Source organism: Trachurus japonicus, chromosome 10, assembly GCF_045865225.1.
Source record: "Trachurus japonicus isolate A0001 chromosome 10, Traja_1.0".
Taxonomy (NCBI): Eukaryota; Metazoa; Chordata; class Actinopteri; order Carangiformes; family Carangidae; genus Trachurus; species Trachurus japonicus.
This window is the reverse complement of record NC_140916.1, coordinates 24,519,514-24,525,654: the sequence shown is the minus strand read 5'-3', so window position 1 is coordinate 24,525,654 and position 6,141 is coordinate 24,519,514.

Genomic DNA, 6,141 nt, shown 5'->3' with positions numbered 1-6,141 from the left:
AAGTTAAGTTAGTTAAGTTGTTGCTTTGAAAGCTACATTTTTTTAATCTACTTGTTGTAAAGGTCTTGTGTGATCCACCAATCTATGATCATGCAGGCTCTGCAGCTATATAAACAACTACAAGTCCCAGGTTGGAACTATTACCTGACTTCTCCTCAAGTTCCCAGAGGCTGTGACATTAACAGCAAAGGTATTATTTATTAATGTATCTTAAAAAGTACAGAAAAGCCAAGTGTAACATTTCATCAACACAATTAGAATTAACAATATAATTTGGTCCAATACTACATTTAAAATCAAAACAAAAGTATTTGTTCATTGTTCACTTACCACTGAAAACTTGCAACTTCATTTGTCTATTACATAAATTTCACTGATTAGTATGTCCAGCTGACTTGCTGTGGACTGACTACTGTACATGACTCTCAAGGTTAAACAGAAAATGTATTGGAAATTATTTTTCAAAACACTGCCTTGTAAAACAGTGTTTTAGAGATGGAAGCATCAATTATATACAGTTTTACTGGGAAATTATCAGATTCAACAGAGGGTAACTATAGGTTAACACTCTCTCAATAGTATGAGCCACAGGGGGTCATGGGTCATGACTTGTCTTTTAGGCAGGGTGTGACTTGCCATGTCTTCAAAGTACCACAAGAGAGAGCCATCATATTGATTTTGTGTTTTGTGGTAAATGTCGTCATGATGTTGCTGTTCCTCTTTTTAACCAGATGTGGGCAGTAAATGACAAAGACTTGAGCCTGTGTTGTATAAGCTGCAGTGGCCACTTACAACAGGTGAGAGAGAGAAAGAGAGAGAGAGCAAGGGAGAGAGGAGCATAGAAAAACAGATTTCCGTCATCTGCCCAGTAATGGCAGCAATCCAGGCTGAGCATAATGGAAAGTGTCCTCTCAGTCACATTTTGGGCCTGGGTTCACATAAAGTCCAATAATGACGTCCATTCATGCAGGAAGCTACTTGTATGACAGTGTGCGTAAGAAGCAGGTGTTGGTTTCTATTAAAATAGTTAATTTCCTGACAGGATGAGTTGAAAATACAGACAGTAATATCTAGTGATTGCGTCAGTACATTTGGTGCCGTTTGATATAACGCCATGCCTAATGTCATTTCTTGAATCATAGTAATAGGATGTTAACCAGCCCTGACTTTTATGGTACGGGCACAAAGCAAATAAGCAAATAAGAGTGAGAGTTCAGGCAAGAGCAAACAAAGAGAAACTTCTGAGGATTAGTTTGTTGTAACGCACTGAGCCAAAGGAAGGAATGTTTACATATATGATCTGCATGTTGAATGATGTTGCAAGGCTTCTTCCTTCCCCTTACAGACATGAGTTTCGCACAAGTTGAAAACAAGTCCAATTGTGCCAAAACAAGCAGTGAATTGTTCTTCCTTTTTAAGTAGTTACTTTTAGCGGTTCAGAGACATTTGATAACAAGTTTGCGCACCGCACAATACACCACAGACACTCATTATGACAGCAGAAAAACACACACTGAGTTTTCTCTAGCGAGCCCAAATACCACCAATATACAATATACAAAAACTGAACGGAATAAAATGTGATTGTCATTGTCTAACTTTGTTCATACAGGAGGAAAAAAAGATTTTAAAAAATCCTACTTGATGGATTAAAAATATAATAAATATCTTGCAACATATAAAAGTAAGTGACTTTATCCTCTTATTTGTTTTTTGATGTCCTTCTAAAATAAGGAGGTTGTCAGTGCTGTTTTGTACTGGATCATTTTCAAAAAGCAGAACTACCTGAAACCTGAGGACTCATACATTTAAATGTGATGCAGTAAACATTACAGAGCAGGACGTAAGGCCCAAAAGATTTTCATATTAAAGTCACAACAAACATGCTTTCTTTTCTTCTCCTGTCCTTTCAGTGCAAAGACTGTTCCAAGCTCTTGTGCCAAAAGAAATGCAGTACACCTAAATAATGTCCAACATTTGAGCCTGGTAAGGTTTATACTACTGTGATATTCAATTCAATTTGATTGTGTTGTTGCTGCATGGTGTTTGAAAATCTAGTTCCATGTGTTCAGAGTGCGGCCCTGGCATAAACCACTATTCTGATTTACATTAAAAACCTTGAATGAAAGGCCTCACATGAGACACCTCGTGGGGTTTAGAGGTGCACTCACAAACTCTGTGAAATGAGTAACAAAACCTATTTCAGGGCAGCCATGATAAGAGCTGGTCACATTTTCTAATCCATAAGGAACAGAGCTTCAAAAAGAGAAGAAAATGCCATCACACAATTCCACAGCAACATTCAAAGCAGGGCATAATCAACCCATGTACCATATTCAACCTTTGTAAATGTAGAAACAATGGAGCATCTATTTCTGTGACACAGTCTGAAGCTAATGCAAATCCTGAGCTCCAAATAAACAAATAATTCCTACAGTAGACCTCACATTAGTACATCTCTCAGTACTGCCCATCTATGAGCTGGACCAAACATGACTGGACACTAACTGCACAGTTCAGTATGCTTATTTCTTCTATTCCTCTCTGTCTATTCCCCTTATCAAATGTTGCCGTAATACCAGAACTAGAGTTGTGATCAGTGGCATAAATTATTCTGACTTTCTTGGCTCTTATCAATTCCAAATGTGCTGATACAGGGTGTGCAGGTGCAGCAGTATTGCAGTGAGTCATTAGTCAAAACGAAAAGCTTGACTAATTATATGTCAGTTACTGTATGACAGAGCTGCAGTGGATGGAAGAAAAGCTGTTAAAAACAGTGATTGTATGCGATAGCTTTTCAGCATATGCATAAAATCACCCATCAATTAGAAAAGATGTTGTCAATATTTCTTACAGTGGAAATTGCATCTCTTTGCATTTTTCTTTGGGTTCCTGCCATAGACTATAAAAGAGGTTCCTGCTCATGGTGGTGGAGAGGGAAATGAAGAAGTAGCACACAACAAATGTTCTAAATTATGCAAGAAGACCAACAATTCACAATAAGCAAAGCTGAAACTAAAGCAATCACTGGGACATAGGCTACTCAAGAGCATATTGTGTTGGCAGGGTGGTGTGAAGGAACAAAAGAGAAGAAAATATCACTAATCATCTGAGAAGAGGACATACAGGATTCAGCTATACATCCCTATAACCAACTGGAAAACGCACATGTCCTGCATCTTTTAGGGAACAATCTCTCAGAAGGACAGACCATCATGACCAGTTGCTGGTGTTTGGAGGGAATTATCAAGCAAGATAGCCTTATACTATTACACACATTACATTTGTTAATCTTAAAGATTGGACACTTTTTTTCCTCTCTTTTTTTGCAGTCCCCTGATCCAGACTCTAGTCTGATCAGTGGTGGTAAGAAGAGAAAGCAATGTGCAGAAGACTGTGCAGAGCAACACAATTAGGCCGATGGAAAACCACGGTCATAAAAGTTTTTTTTTAGTAGCGATAGGACACCTCAGCTACCTGGAGATATCCAGCAAATTTAATTTTTTTTTACCAAACCAAACATTTTACTTTGTGCATGGTGCAAGGCCCGTCATGGAGGAACCGGATTTTCGGGGGCGGAGGAGTTCTAGCTTCATGTCGCCGCCAGGACAGAAGTACAGAGAAGAACTCGTTTTAAGAAACCGCTCCAGACTCACAACAACCTGTAAGTTTACTGTAACATCTGTGGAGTTTGTGTGGTTTTATTGCTCAGGGCTAACCCACCCTGACCCAGCACAGTTAGCGTCCGACTCCCACAGCAACATAGAAAGATGCACAGACACGTGTCAGTATCGACATGCTAACGTTACACTGGCTAGCTCCACAAAATTACTCACTTTCGTTTCCATCAATGAGCTCAAAAGTATTCAAATTTACCAGCACTGAAACCAACAAAAGGGCAAAGCACTGCCAACTTCCTACCTTAAGTGTCCATTTCTCTGTTTTCCCTTTGTCCACAGACGTGGACAGTTACTGCCCATTTTAAGATGTTGTGGTGTCTATTGTCGACTGTCCAGTGACTTTTGTTTGCTGACATTTTTCTCCATATTTCCGGCGTGTAGGCTACCTCCTTCCAAAAGTGTGTGTAGTCTTTTCGGGCCCCAGCCCAGCTTGTGAAGGTGGACCGGTCTGTCATGTTCATGTTCAAGATCGGATCAGAACCTTACAGTCTATGATCAGAACCGATGCCATTTTAACAGTCGTTTGTTTACATGAGCAGCTAACCTAGCGAAACCTGCCGAAGGTGTGTTGTCGGCAGGCTGACCAATCAGAGCTGTCAGAGGCTCAGGCTGGAGGGCAGAAATACATCAAATGGAGTGGAAAATTCTATTTCTGTATCTAGCTGTACTTATCTATCAATGCATTTTTTGTAAGAGAAGATAAGACAACACTTAATTTAACTCAAAGAGAAATTATGCTAAACTTTTTATCCTTTCCCTGTCAGATGTGCAGTACAAGAAAATGTGTAATATTGAAACATTTAAATCCATTATAGTAGGCTTCAAGAATAAAAACATTGACTAACCTACTAAGGACTACCATAACACAGTAGATTCAGTTAAAAACACACTGGAAATAATAGCTATGAAGTAGACAAGACAAGATAAGTGTGTATGGGAGGGAAAATGGCTTAATGGCAACAGCATTTTACCTATAGGCCTAAAAATCTGAAACCATGGAGGTAAAATGAATCATATCATGGATCCTTTGGGAGCACAATGTCACTTTGACCAATTTATCATCTATGGAGAATTATTTTTGTGGCATTTCTGCATTATCAGTTTACAAAAATAACCAGAAAAGATGTGTGAGAGAGCACTTGGGCCAAGTGAGCTTGAGGAGTAGGCTAGTTGCCCTTTTAGGGAACTTTGGCCCTGCCTCCATTAGAGTCATGGTCACACCACCATGCACACTCAGACCCTCCAGAGCAGAGGATGAGTAAAACAGCCTAACAGAGTGCTCAGTGAAAAAATACCCCGAAGCACAGAACACAATATGTAGATCACATGGTTTTTTAGCAAAGGAGAAAGAGTAACCTCGTTGAACTTATACACTTTTGCACAATGTTTCTGCAATGTAGCCTGGCTACTGATCTGTGTAGATTAATGAACAATAAATAGGCTACATCTTACAAGAAAAAACAATTTTACTTATCATTCTCCATCGCCAGTAATTACCCTGGTGTTGTATGAAAAAGCCTTCCAAACACAAGACGACTTTCAATTTTTTTTTCAAAAAAGAGGTGCACCAGCTTCTCTACAGGCTCTTAATGACATTACACAGTCACAAGGTATCACACTGGCGTGTTTACTCACTTCTCACTGCTGAATGCTCATTGAATAATCATGGCAACCACAGTGTTAAAACTGAATGCTTTAGGACCTTTAAGACACACTTACACACACTCACCACACTGTTCTTCCCTGTCCTTTCCCTCTCCGTCAGTCCTCTCATTCCCTGAAGATAATAACTCTCCTCTCCAGCTACATTATCCTTCACTATGTTAATACATCAATGATTTATCACATCCACCGCCACAAACACACACTGCATCATCTTCCAGTTTGTTCTATTGTGGGTGATTGGAGGGTGTGCGTGCTGTAATATAAAGGAAAAATTACAGTCTGAGGTCAGCTGCTCCTCTGATGATAAACTCCCAGCAAACTGAAACATTATCTACACTGTCAGAGGCCTCTTTTAACCTCAACAATGTCAGGGAGAATAACAAGAGCAGCTTGTGATGAAAGTTTGGCCGGCAGGATTAACTCTGGTTTCACTCCATCTGTACAGATTTTCATTAAAGGAAGTTCAATTTGACAGTATCTGTCTCTATTCACTGGCCCCGAATGAAGCTGTAAATGTCTAGGGTGTTGGTGGTTTTGATAGTAGTTCAGTGCAAGTCATGTTTTTTATCTTCTTTGTGTTTTTTGTTTCTTTATCTCTAAACTGATTTGTATGTTTGCAAAAATAGGCCTTGCCAGAGTAATGCAGTTTGTCTGGCTTTCTGTTGAGACACTAAATTAAATTAATGGAGGGAATTTATTGTTTTTACACTATTTTCCTTTGTCATGACAAGTACCCGGAAACACTGAGTAGGCTGTAGTAAATGACGTACTGTACAGTGTGTCTGTTTGCCTGATA